An 18,941-nucleotide genomic window follows, 5' to 3' on the forward strand; every position below is an offset into this window, starting at 1 on the left:
ACAAACAGGCCCGCCGCTCGCGGGGCGCATGCGCAGGGCGCGGGGGCGGTGCAACCGTAGGAGGCGGGGCCTCAGTGGAGGGGTGGGAAAGAGCGGGAGGGGCAAGAACGGGGAGGGGCGGGGCGAGGAAGCCGGAGCGGCATCTGATTGGCGGGACCTAAAGGGCGGTCCTGGAGGGGCGGTACGTGAGGGACGTGACCTAAGGGGCGGTGCCGGAGGGGCGGTACGTGAGGGACGTGACCTAAAGGGTGGTGCCTCAGGGGCGGTGCCTCAGGGGCAGTACTTGAGGGGCAGTACCTGGAGGCGGGGGCGAGCTGAGGGGCGGTGCATGAAGGGCGGTGCATGAAGGGCGGTGCATGAAGGGCGGTGCATGAAGGGCGGTGCATGAAGGGCGGTGCATGAAGGGCGGTGCATGAAGGGCGGTGCATGAAGGCGGGTGCGAGCTAATGGGCAGCACCTGAGGGATGATGCCTGAGTGAACTGGGGCCATAGCTTAAATAGCAGCACGTGAGGGTGGGCGCGAGGTGAGGGATGGCACCTGTGGGGAGTGTTTAAGGGCGGGAGCCCGCTGAGGGAGCAGGGCGGGAGCCCGCTGAGGGAGCAGGGCGGGAGCCCGCTGAGGGAGCAGGGCGGGAGCCCGCTGAGGGAGCAGGGCGGGAGCCCGCTGAGGGAGCAGGGCGGGAGCCCGCTGAGGGAGCTTTAAGGGGCTGTGCTGGAGCTGAGGAGGATACCGGCTATTCTTAGGTGCTGAGTCCTAGGACAACTCTAGTGTGAGCAGAATGGACAGATTCCTCTCCGGTGAGGGAAAACCAGGGACATTTGGGGGACAGTGGAGAGGCAAGTGAAAACAGGCTGTTAAGCTCTATCAGGCTGCAGAGGTGTGAGGGAGGGGTGGCTCTGGTGAAGATACATGCAGGGTTTTTCTGTTTGATCCTAGTTTGCTTATTACGAGGGCAGCATTGTGGGGTTTTTTTTGGTGCTGGAGGATTGAAAAGGGGTCTAGGAAGAATAAGCATAGATCAGGGCGGTCTCCTTGTGCCTAAGCTGTAGTCCCACATAAATGCACATGTGTGGTTCTCCGTTGTCTTCCATGGTACCTTCCAGGAGAAGTCCCAGGTCTGTTTCATGTCTCATCTATTCTTTGCATTTATAGAAGGGAAGATAGAAGCACTGAAAGATTAAGTCTATCTCAAGCTGAGATAAAGCAGTGGAAGGTCAGGAGCATGATGGGCTGTTTCTGTGTCCGAGTCAGTGCTCTGTAAGTATGGCATTTTGGGGATGGTTATTTTGACTACTAGGAAAGCATTCACACTTTACTAATAAAAATTGCCTACATCATAACTTCACTTGAACATAAATACATAGTGCAAACTCTCTAGCATTTGTCCTTATGAGGAAAAGAAGCCTGGGAAAGTGCCAAGGCAGAGTGTCGCTGTGTGTTCCTGTTTATTCTACTTCTTATTTTTTCACATGTTTTATAAAATGTGTATCTCCAATGACTAATACTTCCAAGTAACCAGTTGATGCCAGTAAATGGAAGTGCCATCTGTAAGAAACTCATTTTCAGAAGCCAACTTCTCAAGCATATGAGGAGGAGGAGGTGTTAAAACTTAGTGAGAGATGACCAAAGTATAGACCTGGTTTTGGTAGTCAGGATGATTTCAGGCTTATTATGTAAGCAGGATGTGAGAGGAGAGGGGAAATGGAGACCAAAATGCAGGAGCTGTTGTTCACTAGTAACAAAGATGAAATAACCGGTAGTGAGAGAAAGGGGAAGAAAAACACAACATTTGGGAGGAAAGCTATTTAATTCAGTTTGAAATGTGACTGATGCTGATTGCTGACACAGCAAAGAGCACAGATCAGTGTGCTTGCTCTGTGCTATTCAGGGGCTGCAATAAAATGAAGGTTAATTAAATAAAATTGAGATCACTGCTCTCAAATGTTTCCTCTTTCACAGAGAAAAATAGAAGACTTTTGGGCTAAGGTCATGCACTGCTGATGTTGAACGGCTGTGTGCTTATTGCTAATATTCTAGACAGAAAATGTTTAAAATTCTCTTCCTCTTTTGGAGAGCAACCTCATGTGAGTAAAAAGCACGGTTGAGACATGAAAGCCAAGAGAACTGCTTATGCTTTATTTAATAACTGAGTTTGTCCAGTGATATCAGAGACAAACTTTAATGCTCATCTAGCAATTGTCTTCCTACATGGCAAGAAGTTTGTGCAAGGACAGCCAAAACTAAGGGGATAACAATAGCATCTTTAATTGGTTTAAAATAAAAGCTGCAAAAGTGAGTAATGGTATTGGACAATCATTAAATGTTGAAGAATGAAGGTGGAGGACAGCGCAGCTGCACAATAATGTGCTATGTGTTTCATCATGAGGTTTTCCTTAATTAAGTGCCTGGGAAACAAAGCATGGTAGAACAGAAAGCAAGCAATACAAATATTCTTTTCATAGAGTATTCCTTACTTCGTACAGTGCTGCCCTGGATAACGCCGGTGAGTGCTAGAGAAGCTTTTATTTTAAGTGAATGAGAGAAGTGTCTTTGAAGTTCAGTGGCATGTTCTTGCCCATGTTGGGAAGTGTGAGCCTCCAAGGAGGTCTCCCTGCTTGGAAAAGCATGTTGAGTGATACAGTATGGAATTCCAGTGTAGCACCTTTTGAGGGAAGTTGCTCAATATTTTGACAAAGAACCATTTCAGGGCATTGGAGAATATCAGCTTTTGGCTCAAGTTTCCCATCTTGAAGACTGACTCATCTAACAAATACCTAAAACCAGTATGGTTGAGGAGACCCATTTCAAATGCAGAAGTAGACGTTTATTATGTAGGTTATTAGTTTTCTACATGTGGAAATGACACATGCACAAAACAAGAGCAGGTATTCTAATATAGGCATGATATATTGTTGGCCATTCAGTGTTCATCTGCTTGCCAGTATTTGCCAGCTGTCACTTTCTGATACACCTCACTTCTGCCCTGGCAAAGCAACTACTGGGTTTTCTTCTTGCAAAGGGACTTCTTCCACAGATTTGTAAACCTGTTGTTATGCTTTCTTTCCTCCTTCCCCCTCTCTCCTGTTGTGAGATGGGCTGGATGGCTAAATTGGGCTTTATCAGCCAAGTTTAAGATGGTGACAGAAGAATAAATAGCAATGTATATAGCAAATTATATTCTGGCTGGCTACTGTGCTTATAAAAAATTCTGCAGTTGAGAGCCTAAAGATGGGGTTATATAAATTGTGAGGTCTAATACAGGCTGTTTAAAGAGAAGAAGATGGAGTAGCACAAACAAGAGACAGAGTATTAAAGTCTGGGATCCACATAGTTGTGGAATCAATAGAAATCATATGTTTCCATTTGAAAAAGACCTTTTTCTTTTCTTTATTTCTCCAAGAACTCTATTGCTGAGGCAGAAGATGGTAAGATTTGATTATCTTAAAGCATATCTTTAAAGTTGGTTCTTCCATTCTTAAAGCAATTTTGAAGCAACTGGCAATTCAGCATCTGCTTCTAACTTATATAAAACTGAATAAATGCTGTCTTTTCTCTTGGAGATTGCTTCTCCTGTGTTGCTGCCTTGCTAGAAGTCAAATATTGTAAAAATGGTACTTACATCTAGAATGGTCTCGAGCTTAATACACCATTCCTTGCAGTCATAAGGAAAAATATAATGCCCAGTTGCACTCTGGATGCTGATACTTGGTGTCCGTTAGGGACTTAGCCCCTTTCCTATTACACAGTAGGAATAAGCAGCTGTGAAGAGGAGCTGCCTCTATTTTCTGAGCAAAAGACTATAAAATCAAGGTCAGTATTCACAGCTTTTTTTTTTTTTTTTTTTTTTATGTAGCTGCCCTTCTGAAGTACGATTTGTTGCCTTAATTTACGAGAAAGCGAGTAAAAACTCCCTGCGTTTGGTAGCTAAACTGTTCGGCTTTTTTTTTTCCTCCCTGAATATCAGTTAGTCCTAAACTTACCCCTTCTAAGTTTGCAATACTGGTTACCACCACTGGGAGACACTATTTAATTGAGTTTGGGATGAAACGCTCACATTTGCTTCTATTACCGTGTCTAATAGGCTAAAATTCAGCCTTTCAGCTCCTGTGAACAAACTGCTTTAAGTTGCTTGTAACATAACCAGACGAATTTCTTCTCAAAATAGACTAGAAATTGATGCTGTTCGGTAATACAAGAAAAAGTCTTGCAGATCTCTTCAAGCATATCAGGAATATGAAGCTGTATGATGTTTACAATTATTGGAGGCATAAAAGCAATTTATCACAATACCTGATATTTTACTGTAGAATGCATTTGATTTTCTTTCCACTACCCTTTCCTCCTTGGCTGCAGTTCAAAAGCTACTACATCACTGAATTGCAAAGTCATGTACTATTTTGTTTCACTTGCTTCTGTACCTTTACTTTGTTTATCCATGGGGTTTTGCTGTGTTTACTGATGAAATATTTCAGATATTATTTAAAGGAAAAGAGCTTTTACAGCAACATTATTATAATATTAAGCTTTAGCTGATTAAGGAGGTTTAGATTATTTGTAGATTACAGTATTTTGGTGGATTCCAGTATTTCTTCTTTCATAAAATAGAAATATATTTGTTATGCTAGAAATTATTAAAGCAATTTAGATAGATCAGAGGAGGAATTCACCATGTCACTATTTTTGTCATCAAAATGCATTTGGTTTGGTTGGAGCCTTCCCCTTGAAATGATGCTATGTGGTGCCTCAGCCGCTGGAGTAACTCTTCCATGGTTCAAAGGATAATGGCTGTCAGAGATGGAAAGACCTAACAGGTCACCTTTTTCAGCCACCACCAAATTGGGGTTGCTCCCTGTAGTATATCTAGCTCGAGTTTAGGGTCAGTGCTGTACGATATAATGCTCTAAGGTTTATTTATTTATATGCCGCAGTAAATAGGAAACAGAATTGCATGGGTGACTTTTTTTACCCTTGCTTTCAAAATAACAAGAAGTTTCTGTGTGAAACTGATTAATTTCCTCTTTGCTTTCTATCATAAGAAATTAAATGGGGTTGACCTGTGGGGAGCTCTGATGTTGTGATTTGCTCTACAAATGAGGTACAAAAGGTTTTCCTTGAGAGTTCAGAGATGTATATTGAACCTAAAGGAAAATATATTGTAGAATATTTTTGGCCTGCAGCTGTGCATCTTAGGGGCTTTACCTTTTTCTCACTAAAAGCTATGAGTAAAGATTTTATGCCCATAACTGCTTTATCCTCTGGCAAATCACACTGCTTGGCTGGGCTGTGTAAATAACAGTTTATTCTATTTGGTTTTAATTGTTTACAAAGGAAAAAAAATAAAGTAAAAGTAATTGTCCTAACTATTGTCAAGTACCAAGTAGCCAGCAAACAGTCAAGTATACCCCTAATTGTATATTGCAATACTTTAATTTATGCTGCCCAATTCTGTATGTAATGATATTATTTGTTTCACGCTCTTACTGTATGTGAAAACTGACCAACAATGGACATTTTGATTTTAGTTTAAAAGTCATAAAATGGCATATGTGCTGCTAACCACTGATTGTGCAATTTGAGGTTTTCGTTTGGCAAATGTTCCAGCTTAAAATGTGTTTTTCATGATTATTGCTCTTATTAAAGCTCATTTGCTCTTCGTGGAAACTGAGCACAAAAGGGATGTGAACAGTCAAAAGAAATCCATTTAAAATTTCAGATTAATATCCAAGGGACACGGATTGCAGTATTTGCCCAGCTCTACTGGGGATCCTCTGCTGCTGATGTCTTATTAATGGGTGCCTTTGTCATTGTCCTTAAGGCTTTCATCACAAATGCTAAATAGTTTTGTTACGACTTCATATTGCAGTCATTATGCAAAATTTCTTCTTGATATTGCTGAAATGCTTCTGTTAGAGCCATCTAGGTGAGAGTGTGCTCACCATCTGTCTGCTCCTTTTTCAAATGGGTTAAAAACTCTGCTGTGATACTAACTACTGGGTTTGAATGTGGTAGAGCTGAAGAAATTCAGGACGTCACCACATGCTACAAGCTGAGACATTACTTCCGATGGCCTTGTTTATGCTAGTGTCAGGGACCCCAGTTAGCCTTCTGTAACTGCCTCTGGAGGAAAAAATGCTTACCTAGTGATAGGAAGAATCTGGATTATCGACCATGAGAGCAAACTCTGTAACTGCTGTTTATTAGCACTTAGACTGAGCTTCTGCATGCTAAGTTGAGCCTTTTTTCTGTGCTTGCTTTCGTGGGAGCAGGATATGTATTTAAGGTTCTTTCCTCCACTGTTTTCACCCACAAGGTGTTATCAAAGTAAAAAAAAAAAACACCAGTAGCTATCCTCTGAGTGCCACACATTCATATAGTTGCCAAATTGTTGCTTGTTAATACTTTACAAAATAGTACAACATCTCCTCTAATCACATTTGAATCTTAGCAGTGTGATAGGGTAATAGTTGTAGCTACGGTGTCAGACTCTGCAGGGTAACGCTTACTGATGTTGCCTTCGCTATGTCACTTGGCACTCCATGTGTTGAATCATGGACTAGTTGAGGGTAGGAGGGACTCCAGGAGGTGTCTCAACCATCTTCATTAAGCAGGTTGACAAGGACTGTATTCAGTTGGGTTTTGAATATTTCCAAGGGTGGAGACTCCACAACCTCTCCTGGAAAAATCTTCATGCCTGACCACCCTGATAATGAAACTGTTTTTTCTTAGTTTCAACTAAAATTTCCTTATTTTCAGTTTCTGCCCATTGCTTTTCATCCTGTCAGCAAGCACCATTGAGAAGAGTCTGGGTCTGTCTTCTTTACTCCCTCTGATGGAACTATATACACACAGATAAAATCCCCCTCAAGCTTTCTTTGCTCAAAACCAGCCTGAGCTACTCTGTTATTACATCTCAAGCTAATGCCTGGGAACTTTCTGGTGGGGTAGACTTAAAATGAAATAGAGAAAATACTTTTCTGGGGGTTGTTCTCTTGGATGGCAGTTAGGAATTATTTTACTTACAGATCAGTATAAATATAGAAGGCCAATTGATCTAAAATCCAGTGGTAAAGAATAAGTAGTTCTTCTTTGTTGTTGTTTTAAATAAAGCAACAGCTTTCACATGTAAGCCTTGTAATTTTTGAATAAAAAATAGGTGTTAAAACATGGGCTATAAGTTTTGTACTGTAGTTAAAGAGTGCAACCTTTATATGTCATAGTTCACTATTGTGTTGGGGAGTTAAAGTTATGTGAGCAACTGCATAGTTTCTAGGGGTAGAAAGCTGAAGAAGAATTTGCTGCATCATTCAGCCTGAGGTTTTGAAGTGGAGTTTCCTCATGCAAGATGAGTTCAAAGATTGGTGTTCTTCAGAAGGGTCTTGCTTCTTTGCCAGATTTGTAAGTGCTTGCGCTAAACCAAAGAAGATCAAACTATGTGTCTGGGCTCACATGCCAGCTGAGTGCCCCAGCCAGGATTTGAGCCAAAGATCCATTCTCTTGGTTCATCACCCTTGACTGTAAATTGTAGATTTCATTCTGGTTTATGAAAATATTAAGCTGGTAGTATAATCTTTTATAAGTTTCTGGAAGAGACTTGAGCTGCCATGTTAGTGAGGAAATAGTCTAATTGGCTAATGAAAAGTTAAGAAAAAACAAGATAGGAAAAATACTATCAGAAGAAGAAATTAAACCTTGGAGCAGTAGCTTATTCTTTGTCAAGCAGTCTGGACCAGAATACAGAGTTTCTCTGGGGATAAGAAGGTTGCACATCAGGCAGTCTGTCACGTCTGGCTGTTCCTGTGACCTCCAAAGGGAAAATCCATTGTGGATGTTGTAAGATGGGTCATTTAATGTCAATGCTTCAGGTGTGAAGAGGCTGCTATAGGTTGCCTAAGAAATTATAAATATAGATCAGTAAGAAGACAGCATTTCAACACATCCTGTTCAGAAAACTTTCTGTTTAGCTCTAGAAATGGAGCTGCTTTATGTGGCAGCTGATAAGATACAGAACTTTCTGGGAACATGAAGGATGTGAGAATGTCCATCAAATATCATAATGTTCATTTAATCTAGTAAGAGACAGCCCAATTTTTTTATACTTTTTTTTCATATTGATGCTTACTTTAGATATTATATTTTTTCTGCTCTTTCTCTAATTCTGATTCCACATTCTAGGCTAGAATGTGTGTGACTGAGGAAGTGCAAAGCACCACTTGTGAGAAGGTGTCCCCACGTGTTGGACTAGTGAGTGCAGCTGCAGGTAAGAGCGGTTTCCTGCTGATGCAAGCTGAAGGGAAAAGAGCAGACCTAGTTCTGTGGCAGAACATTCTGTGCTGAGTCAGGTGATGTGAATGCTCTTTAAGATATGGCAGGCTACACCTTTAGAAGCATGTAAGGAAGACGGAGGGATGATCTTGGGTTATTTCAATCTTTCTGCTTACAATGGAGTAAAGTGTGTTATTTTCCAGCTTATCTCACCACCACTTCTTTGTTTTCCTTCTGGTATGTCCCATCCCTTCAGTTTCATTTTTTGAATGTTATATCTCCCATTGATGACTTCTATTCCTTATCTTCCCTTGATCCATTTCTGCTTCTCTGTTAGATTCTGTTCCCTTGAGTCTCTAACTCATGTCTCCCCATATGTCAGATTAAAAAACCCCATGAATTATGGTATGCCAAGCTGTGAAAGGAACTACAGAATATTTATGTGGTTGCAGCAGGCTGACCATTAAAATTATTTTATTTCTACAGCATTTCAGATGCTGGGCTTGACAGTTTCATTTCAAAACTATTTATACTCATAAGCATCTATAACACCATTTCCATTATTTTCTTACTTTTTTTTTTTTTTGCTTATATTCTATCAAGTTGTCTTCTTCTGTTCAGGCCCAACGTCAAACAGTAGGAATATGAAGCAGAAAAATCTTTTTTAAGAGAGACTGTAGCTTTTTATCTATTACAACATCTTTATGTGTTCCAACATATTTTTACCTCAGTTTACTATTCAGCTTCTCCTCTTTTATTTGATCCACTGGTATGACATGCAGAGGAGACTTAGATGAAAGTTTCACCTGAGGGTTGTGCGTGCTCATAGCTGAGGAACCTTACTAAAACTGCCCTCCTCATTATTCACCAAAGTCCTCTTGCTGTTCCAGAGGATGCCATATGAAAGCAAAGTCTAACTCTGTTGCTTCACACTGAAAACATAGAGGGAGTAGTTATTTTACTAAGCTAGTACCAGTGCGCATCACAGTAGGCGAGGATGAAGAATGATTGATTTGATTTTCTTGCTTTTCTAAATATAATGCTGTCCAAGCATTTATATATGTGACATTCCATTTTTCTTCTACTTCATTAGAAGGAAAAAAAGCATCCCAAAACAGAATTTGCAGTTTTGCAAAGGAAACTACAACTACCATAAAATTTTTGAGCAACATCATTGTATTAAATTCTGGCACAGTTTGCATAAAGAGATTGTGAAATATCTTTCATGGGAGATCTGTAAGAACAACTAATTAAATGTCTGTTAGGAATAGTCTAGGTGTAACTTGCTCCTTGCTTCAGTAACCACATCTGTGATTCCCAGGTTCTCCAGCCTAGCCAAACCATTGTCGGTTCTCAAGTTTTCTCTGCTGACCACCAAGCCCCCCTTAGTGTCAGTGGTCGATGAAAACATAATGAAGATAGTGCTTGTGATGGTTTCATAAATTACAGTTTGGAAACCACTAGGCATAATGATGGCTTTGGCTCCCTCCAGCTTCATATTTCTGTGGTTCATTGATGTTATAATTCCAGGGTAGTGGTAGAGTAAGCTTGTGGTGATCTACGATAATAACTGTCTGAGCTACCATCCTTCCTACAATCTCATTTGATTGCCATGGAGAGACTGCTTGCCCAGGAAGGTCAGCAGGTTGTTTGCTTCCTGTTCAGCTAATTGGCAGGGTGACAACCACTGCCTGCCAAGCAAATGCATTTGTTTAATTTCTGTTGGTTGTGGAGAAAAACTGCCAATAGACAGAAGATGCCTTTTTTAAAAGAGCTAATTTAGATCTGGGTGAAGATGGGGTTTCCCCTTAAACCCCATAGTATCAGTATTAGCTGCTGTAAATGTGTACTAATAATATATACCCAAGCTCAGTTTGGATCCCTTTCTTTACCTGACACTGCAGTGATAGGAGAGGGAAACTATTGATCTTAGTATTACATCATCCAGAACCTGGTAAGTTTGATGTTCAGTGTTATGTACTTAAAGCTGATGCCAATTTAAAGTGCAGGAATACAGGAGAGATGAAGAGCTTCCTGAGTTAAGATGTGTGAAGCTGATGGACAGTCCCTTTGCACTTCTCTACACAGGGCAAACGTGAGGCCCAAGGGAGTCAGTGTGAAGATTCTTGTTGATGTTCATGGGCTTTTGGTTAAGTCCTAAAGATAAGAATCCAAATTTAAGGTGTTTTGGCTTTGAAGCAATGGTTCTGATACAATGACATAATTTCTATTATTTAAACTGACGTGTTATTCATCATGCTGATCAGAACATACTTTACATCACTGCTCTATTTCTGGGTTCATGGTGGTGATAAACAGTAGCCTTTGTCAGCCTGTGAGGTTGTACACTTCTTTCAGATGCTTCATTTAGCTTGTAGAAGTGCTCTTTAGGTTTTAAAGGACAAAAATTATGTTTGTTTTTGCTAATTAGAAATTACTGGGGGCTAATGGTATTCTAAAAATATAGGAATACTTTTAGTACTGTTTCATCTTTGCCTCTTTCAGAGGTTTCCATACTCTGCATTTGTATGTAAAGAGCCTGTTGTTGTCATCTCCCAGTAATAGAGGGCTACCTGTTTGGTGTCCTTAGGATTTGCAGGTTTTAATTAGAATGGATTTATGTTGATTAGAGTTGATGGGATTGAAATGCCATGTAGTTATTAATTTCCTAGTTTTAATTTTGCTACTTAGTCATACATTACCGAAAATATCTTGGAAATAGATTTTTCCCCTTGTAAAGTGGCAAAACAGAGAAACAAATGCATTGTGGGTGCTGTCATTTTGTGGATAAACTGGCAGATCTTGACTTCTTAGATTCTGTGAATGCCTATTGAGCTGGATGAAAATGAAAAGAAATATTTGCAGCTAAGTCTTCATAGATTTTCTCTGAAAACTGAAATAAAACTGGTGGGAATTTCTTGTTAAGCTTTTCTTGCTTTCTTTTTACATTTAAAATGTCAGTATAAATCCTTGCAAAATTTGGAAATGGCCATTATAACATTCATATCTGTAGCATATGCAGTACAGACCTAGATTCTGTATAGAAGTTAATATTAACCAGCACATGGAATGCTGTTGCTGTTTATTGCAAGTAGAAATGGGAGGTGTAAAATAATTTGTGGTCCAGTCCACTAGTCATTACAATCAATGTAAAGATGTATCTTTAGATTTCACTGTAACAGGAGACGTTTCATGCAGAATGGAGTAGCTTTGTAGGCTGCTCATCTCTGCAATGATGAATAAAAGCAGTAACAAAAAATCCCAGAGCAGAAAAAAGTTCAAAATACCCTCTTTCCAAAAGTCCCATGCTGAGCCCACTGATGATGAGAATAGCAGACTGCAGCACTGATACACAAGTCCAGGTGGCAGAATTTTGGACCCTCAGGTTTTATTCCGTGCTTTAACATCACAACTGTAGGCAGGTGCTTTTCTTCTATTTTGCTTTCACTCTTGCTTGCGTTATTTTTTTTCTTGAGATTGTATATTACTGTGAATATATAGGATAAAGGAAGTCCTAGTCTTAAGAGCTCTGGGTGCTGCCTTAAGGCAAATAAATCATAGTTGCTAAAGATAAATATGGACACAGAAAAGGGGGACAGTGGAGAGAATGTTTATATTCAGTGTTCACATTCAACTAGTTCCTAAAACTTCAGGGTGAAAATCCATTCAGAAATCTATCATAAAGATGAATTTACAGCATCTTTCAGCTTCTCCTTTCTGTAACAAAACCCATTCCTCACAGAATGCAAGACCAGTGCACTCAAAATATCTTTTAATAGAAATATAGCAGAGCAATGTGCCTTCCACAGTGTGTCCAAATAATGCCAATTGCTGTAGCAGTACATTTCATACAGATTTAAGTTCTGGCTGAAATACTATGTCTACCTGGAGTTCTGTCCATAATGTTATGTCTATCTGGAGACAGATGCTTGAAGAAAATGGGCTAAGCTTGATGATAAACTTGCCCCAGCATATTTAGAAGTACTTGTAAATAAGGTATAAATAAAGATATCACGCAGACTTGTTTCAGAATGCCAACCACAAGAATTTCTATGTGCTTCTGAATATCTGAATATTCTGGGCAGCTTTCTCCAGAGGGGAATTTCCTGAGGGAATGTAGTCTCCTGGGTTTCTGTGTGAGGGAGTAGAACTTCGGGGCACCTCACTGTATTGGCATAGGCAGATGATGTGAATCAATGTTCTTGTTCAGCTGCTGATTCTATGCCCCTTTTTTGGTCTGTATGTGCTCATGGCTGTTCCAGCCTTTAGGTTTCAGTGAAGGAGAAATTCTGGTGCTTTGTATCACTACATCAGTACCAGCATGTTTCCAGTGTAGTTGAACTTCAGTTTAAGGAAATGTAGATGTATGGTCTTTAAATAATGGCTCTCTGGATGACTGGACAAGCTCAAGAGACTGGTAATAGTCTATTCAGCTTTTAACTCACAAATACAGGTAATAATGTTCAATCTGGAGATGCCTATTTGGTGGCGTAGAGCTGAGAATCAGTTAAATTCCTCCCATGCCCTTGGTTCTACCTCAGCCAATACTAAAAGGAATATCCTGTAGATGCACAGAAGCCTGACAGATAAGTTGTCTTTTAACTCTCAAAAGCAGAAGGTGAAGATGTGGTTGGAAGCAGCTGGTTTCCTGCTTCAGCTGCAGTATGTGTTTTCTTGATAGAAAAATACCTACTCTTTGAGAATATCCACAATGGAATTTTTACTAGAAAGGCAACGTTTGCTGTTGACCTATATGACATTGCTATTAATTATTCATTGTATATTCAGCTTTGCATATTTTTTTTTAATTGAGAGGCCTCTTCACCTCTCAGTTCATGTGCATAACTCTCAATAAGATGAGTAAGAATGTAGGTGTTATAAAGTGATTGTCAATCTATTTAGCTATCCTTCTCTGACACTGAATTGGGTCCTACATGCTTAGTGTTTATTTGAATTGGACGAAGAGTTTCTGTATATTTATGCTAGTGTTATAGAGGATTAATGCCAGATTTCAGCCGGACACAGTGCTGGAACATCTAGCCCAGGTCATGCTTGCCTAGGAAGGTTGGATCAGATGATCTTTGAGGCCCCCTTCCAACCTGGGATTCTACGAATGTTTTCCGATTTATTTTCTTTTTTCCGTTACCTATTCGTTTAAAGTATTGGGATAATTTGAGAGAAATGTTGGATTTGAGAGAATGGGTCCATATCATATCCATATGATAAAAGGTAAAATAATGGCTTTGGAGTAGACCCAAACTCTGAAGGATGGCTAAGCTTTTTTTCAGCCTTTGGATTGAGATGTATGGTACTTTTCCAACCTTGGTAGCTTAGTCAACAGTTCTGAGACAGAATAAAGCAAAGTGCAGGTCCTATGAATGCGGGAGTTGCCTCCTAAGTGAGAATAAATTCTTGCAAATCACTATTTGAATAGATCAGGGAAGTCAAACAGAATCTGTGCACAACTGGCTCTAGTTAAGATGGTATTTCCTACACTGCCTGCAAGGAATATGTGTGTGTTTGATTTGGACACTTTGTATTGGTAGAAGGGAGTTGTGCATAACAGAAGCCAACACTATTATTCAGTGTTATTAATGATGTTGTCTCCTTGTAGTTTCACAAAAACTAGAAAACTAATAAATTTTACATATTGGAAAAAAAATCACAGATAAATCAAACACATATAAATTTTTTAAAGTATTTAATATGTGTTAAGAGGACAGAATGATGAATTCAATATTGAAAACCAATATCAGGTTTACAATTATGTACCATTTATCATCACTGATTGCACAGACAGCATATTATTGCAGGGAACAGGATGATGCATAAACTAAAACCCTGATTGGTTTTATAAAAAAACAACTCAAAGTTCATGTTATATCTGCAAAGCTTTGTTTTTCAAGCATTATTTTCAATAATAATTTTTTATTCAGATGCAAAATATGCATATTTAATGTCTTGAGCTTTAATATTAAATGTGTAATAATTTCTGAGGGTTGAAAACAGATGCTTTTGCAAACACTAAGATGGTTCAGTGAGCTGCTGTTTTCTGAGGCCCAACCTCCCCTTGAAGAAAAAAGGAATGTACGGAGAATGAAAAAGTGGATAAGGAACTAGTTTTGAATTGGATATGTAGAAGCAAGCAAATAAAAGCAGTAAAAATGCTCTTAGAAGGTGGCTTGACTTTGAAGAGGAAGCATGTCTAAGTGGCTGGTTCTTACTCTCAGCAGATCTCCCAGGGTAAAATTTTGCCTCCCTCAGAAGTCAGTGGCAAAGATACTGGTAACTTTGGTGCTTTCAACCTGGTGTGGTCTGCCTGTACTGAAGGACATACCTGCTCACCTTTATGAAAGAGCTGCTCTCCTTTAAACTCCTGTTGCCCAGCTGAGCTCTGGGAGAGGGAAATGAATTGTTCTCCAGCTCACACATTACCAGCAGAATTATTAAGCAGCTTTCCTCTGCAGAGTTACTCTTGCAATACACTCTTGCTTTTTTTGTCTTCCTCCCCCCCATTCTTTTCTCATTTCCATGTTGGTGCTCAGGATGCATGGGGATAACCAAATATATCACTTCACCAAACTAAGGCTGTGCACCCATAACTGAGAGTTATTTTGTCCTTCAGAATTTCAACAACTCATTCTGATTTATGGGAAGAGTCAAGCTAAGCTTGAAGATTCAGCTTGGGCTCACAGAGTTCTAACTGTAGGCAAGACTTGTTGAGTCAACAATAAGAAGAAAAAAGCCAAACTATCTTTTTATTTGTAAATGGTGCCTTTTAAAAACAGCATACTGAGCGAGAATCAGTGTGCTGCAGTCTAATGCTGTTTGTGCTGAATGCCTTTTTAGAGGGGGTTGCATTTAGAGGCTAAAAATAAATATGTCAGTAGTCACCCTCAAATGTAAAACACTTCCATAGCCAGATTTGTTGACGTTGCTAATGTCTATCTACTACCTTTCAAGTAGACAATCTTACTGCAGAGAATACCAGAACTATACTATCAAAAAAAAATGAGTTGGATGGGATTTGATGTGAGAAAGGAGGGCTGAATGCTTTGTCTCAAACAGCTGCAGTTTAATATCTTGGGGTTTTTATCTTCAGGGCAGCCCTAGTTTGACAGGACACTTCTTTGGAAAGTTCTAGAGAGAAATCTGAAAGACAAAATAATCCCAAACTGTAGCAGCAAAATGGCCAAATTTGTCTTCAGCAGACTGGTTTTGTGTCCATGCATCTCCGACAGCATCTTATGTTCTATAAAGAAAAATTGGTGAGGCTAAATAGTTCCCCAACTGGAAGCTGGTGACAAAACTGAGTTATAAACAATGCCATCAGTATAGAGCAACTGGTGTTTGTAATATTCTTATACAAACAACAGAACCTAATTATCTTTATTCAGTAAATCTAGTTCAAATTTGGTCTATTAAATTTTATTAAATATTGAAAATAACTTAATAAACAAACATGATTGCTAATTTATTATTGATATTCATTATTAGGATGTTTGTAAAAATAATTAAAGGACAGGTCAGGAAAGATGGGGATGAATTAATTTCAGACACCAGTAGTGCTGTAGATCCTGGCTAGGCTGCCTTAACCATAGCTAATGAGGAGTTAAGGAGAGACCTGGGCTTGCAGGGAAGAGGTGGGGAAGGCAGCATCCACTCCAGAGCCATGTGCTCCACAGTTCTGCTCTCCTGGTCAGCTGACTGCAAGATTTTGGGAAGGCAGCAAACCAGGACAATGCAGTAAGGTGCAGGTTTGGAATATGGAGACAGGAAAACAGTGGTGGGAGTGGAGAGGGATTTGGGGAGATTGCAAGGAGTCCTTTAAGGAAACGGCATCCCAAATCTGGCCCAAACTATCCATTTTGAAACTCTGCCATCACCTGCAGTCATGTACTGGCATTTTACCAAGAAAAACACAGTGCAGGACAAAGGATTTTGGCAGGTTCCTATGTACATAAAATATTGTACAATGTGGGAATTCATCATGTGGCTTGCAATGACAAAAATGTTCTATTAGCCACCTTGGTACATGATCAAAAAGGGACTTGGTCTTATGTTCCTTACATACTGAGATGATGAAAAAGGAGGAACTCGGCTAATATTACTATTCTCATTAGAAAATAATAAGTAATAGTGCATACCACAAATAGAGCATCTCATCTTGAAAAAGACTGCAAGCACAAGATAGCTGATTAGGAGCTAAGTTAGTGCAGCTGCTCAAATCACCTGTCACAAGCATTTGATCTAATTATCATTATATATTTGTAACTTCTGGTGTGTCTTTCAGGAAGAAAAGGACAATTGTGGGGTGTAATTCCTTCCCTGTGAGAAGCTTCTGTAAGCATCTAGTTGCACGGAGCCACCCTAAAAAGCAGCAGCGAAACAGCCGATTTTACAATACAAGGGCAGATGCTCTGGACGGTAGAGGATGCTAGAGAAGAGGTAATTTTTCCCTGGCGCTTTCCTCTATTAGCATCCCCTCAGCCTTGCCTGCTATCAGCTCTAGCCAGCTCCTCCATCCAGGGGCTGCTTCAGGGAGCCCGAGAGCTGCGTGTGTTTTCCTATGTCTATACGCCCCTACTACTGCGTGCGTGTGTGCAGGTGCCTCGCTTTGCAACTTGAAATGGGTCCAGAAGTTTGCATGATCTCCCGCTAAGTACATCCGTGGAGTTGGGTAGCTCTCTGCTCGGTAGATCCTCTTCTTTCAGGCGCAGGAGGCAGAACACTGGGTTTTTCCCACCTCCTACCCTCTGCTGCGCCGCAGAGTGTTTCTGCCTCAGCTATAGTTTCCTTCCTCATTCCCACATGCACGGTTCAGGCGGCAACCTCGGGATGCCGGGGTATCTATCTGATTCTTTTTCCTTTTAGTCTATTTAAGGTATTTTAATTGAATCTGGCTTAGGAAAACAAACCCAAACCAATACACAAACCCCAAGGCTTCAGGACTAGATCCGTCTTCCCCCAAACAACAAATGGTTAAACAAATAACGAGCTGTCAAATCAACCATCACCAAACGAATATGCCAAAAAAACAGCGTCAGCGCTGCAGGAAACGGAAAAGTTTCTGCGCACAGAAGCTGGCCCCGGGGTACCGCGCGTAAAAGCAAGATCCAGGCGCGGGGTGCGGAGCGCGGCTCCAGCCCAGCTGCTGCGGGATTGGGGCTGCACCGGCGCACCCAGCCCTGCACCCCGGAGCGGCAGCCCTGGAGATGCTGCTGTGGACTTGGCTCTGTGCTGAGAAACGAATGGCTTCCGAGCCCCCACCCCCGTCTCCTCCCTCCCTCCTCCGCCCTCCCCCGGGTCCTGCGGGGAGGCGGGTTTAAGGTGGGTCGTGTGGCCGCGGTAACTTTCCTAACAGAGCCAAAGAGGCTCGCGGAGTCCCCTGCAGCAGCACCATCTCCTCGTCCTGGGCAGCGGCCTCGGCGCGGTACACCCGTGCGAGCGCCCCGGCTCTGCCGTTGCAGCCCGGGCTGCCGCTCGCCGCCTCCTGCCACCGCCTCTCTCAGCGTCGCGCTGCCGCCGCAGCCCCGTGGATCCGGCCCCGACGGCGGGGCTCTGGTCCCGCCGAGGTAGGTGCGAGTCGGGACAGGGGCTGGGAGTTGCGGGGAACGCGGCGCCGGAGCCCCAGTGACTGCAGCTGCGGCTCCCCACGCACCGCTTGCTCTTGGTGCTGTTGCTGCGGGGCAAGGAGCTCCCCCTGAACCCTTAGGCTGCAAAGGAGAAAGCCCCCTTCCTTGCTCCTCCTAGAACTCCCTAGGCATCCAGAACGAGCCGGGCGGAGGCAGTCTCTCTCCAGCTTTCCGTTTCTGTCCGTTACCTCGATCTTCTTTGGGTTCTCGTTGGTGGTTTTGGAAGTGCTGATTTAAGACATCCATGTGTTGGTAGTAAGACCTTATGGCTTTATTAGGACTCTCCCCTACCGCCGCTTCTCTCACAAGCCGCCTCCCCCCGCATGGTTTACTGAGGTGTTGTATCTGTACGAACTTTCTTCTGGCTGCAGGAGGCAGGTTTGCTCCCCGCGTGTCCCCGACCTCGGGTTGCTGCCGTGCGCGGGCAAGCGGAGTTCTCGGGCTGAAGCCTCACTGCCCGGGTTGTGGAGGCTTCCCCTGTGTGTACTCAGCAGTGCTCCCGATGAAGAGGATCTTTGGGGCAGGGAAGGGCACAAGGGAGAAGTTGTAGGACGCAGTGTGTAGCCTTAGTTTCTTGAGGTTGGGGAACTGGTGGAATCTCGCTGGTGCTACTCGCAGCTGCCAAACATTCCCTTTTTTATCATTTGAAGGACTTTGGCCATTCTGCCAGATGGTTCTTAAGAAAGAGAGGGAAGTTTGGGAGTATCAGGACATCAGGTCCCAAATTCAGTGCTCAGCTGGGATTCTCAGGTGATAGCACAACAGTGCTGGTGCCTGTGTTAGTTAATATTCACTTGCAAACACCTGGCCCAGAATGGTGGGCAGAGGATCAGTTTTCTGTGAAACTAAGGCAGCGATTTCTCAAAGTATCACAGGGATTGGAGAGTTAAATAAACCCCGTGATCCCAAAATCCTGCGAAGGCTGGGGTTAGCCTCCACCCAGCTGGAGGATAGTCCAGAGTTAACTAAAATGAAGTCTGCTGTTCATATCTTTATTACCTCCTGGTTTAGAGAACAAATATGTAACAAATAGATAAACTAGA

At 41.7% G+C, this 18,941-nt stretch overlaps 1 protein-coding gene across 2 annotated transcripts in view; it reads left to right on the forward strand.

Moving 5' to 3' along the window:
• The first annotated feature begins 16,075 nt into the window (after nt 1-16,075).
• Nucleotides 16,076-18,941, forward strand: part of MEGF11 (multiple EGF like domains 11) — a 265,958-nt gene continuing 263,092 nt past the window's right edge. The window contains exon 1 of one of the 2 annotated variants that reach the window (XM_061446583.1): nt 16,076-16,711. The gene's annotated coding sequence lies outside the window, so the exon portion shown is untranslated. The other variant, XM_061446582.1, reaches the window with a different exon arrangement.

This window comes from Pezoporus flaviventris, unplaced genomic scaffold, assembly GCF_033815535.1.
Source record: "Pezoporus flaviventris isolate CSIRO_AGI_PZ_B2104156 unplaced genomic scaffold, CSIRO_AGI_Pfla_v1 ptg000006l, whole genome shotgun sequence".
Lineage (NCBI taxonomy): Eukaryota > Metazoa > Chordata > Aves > Psittaciformes > Psittacidae > Pezoporus > Pezoporus flaviventris.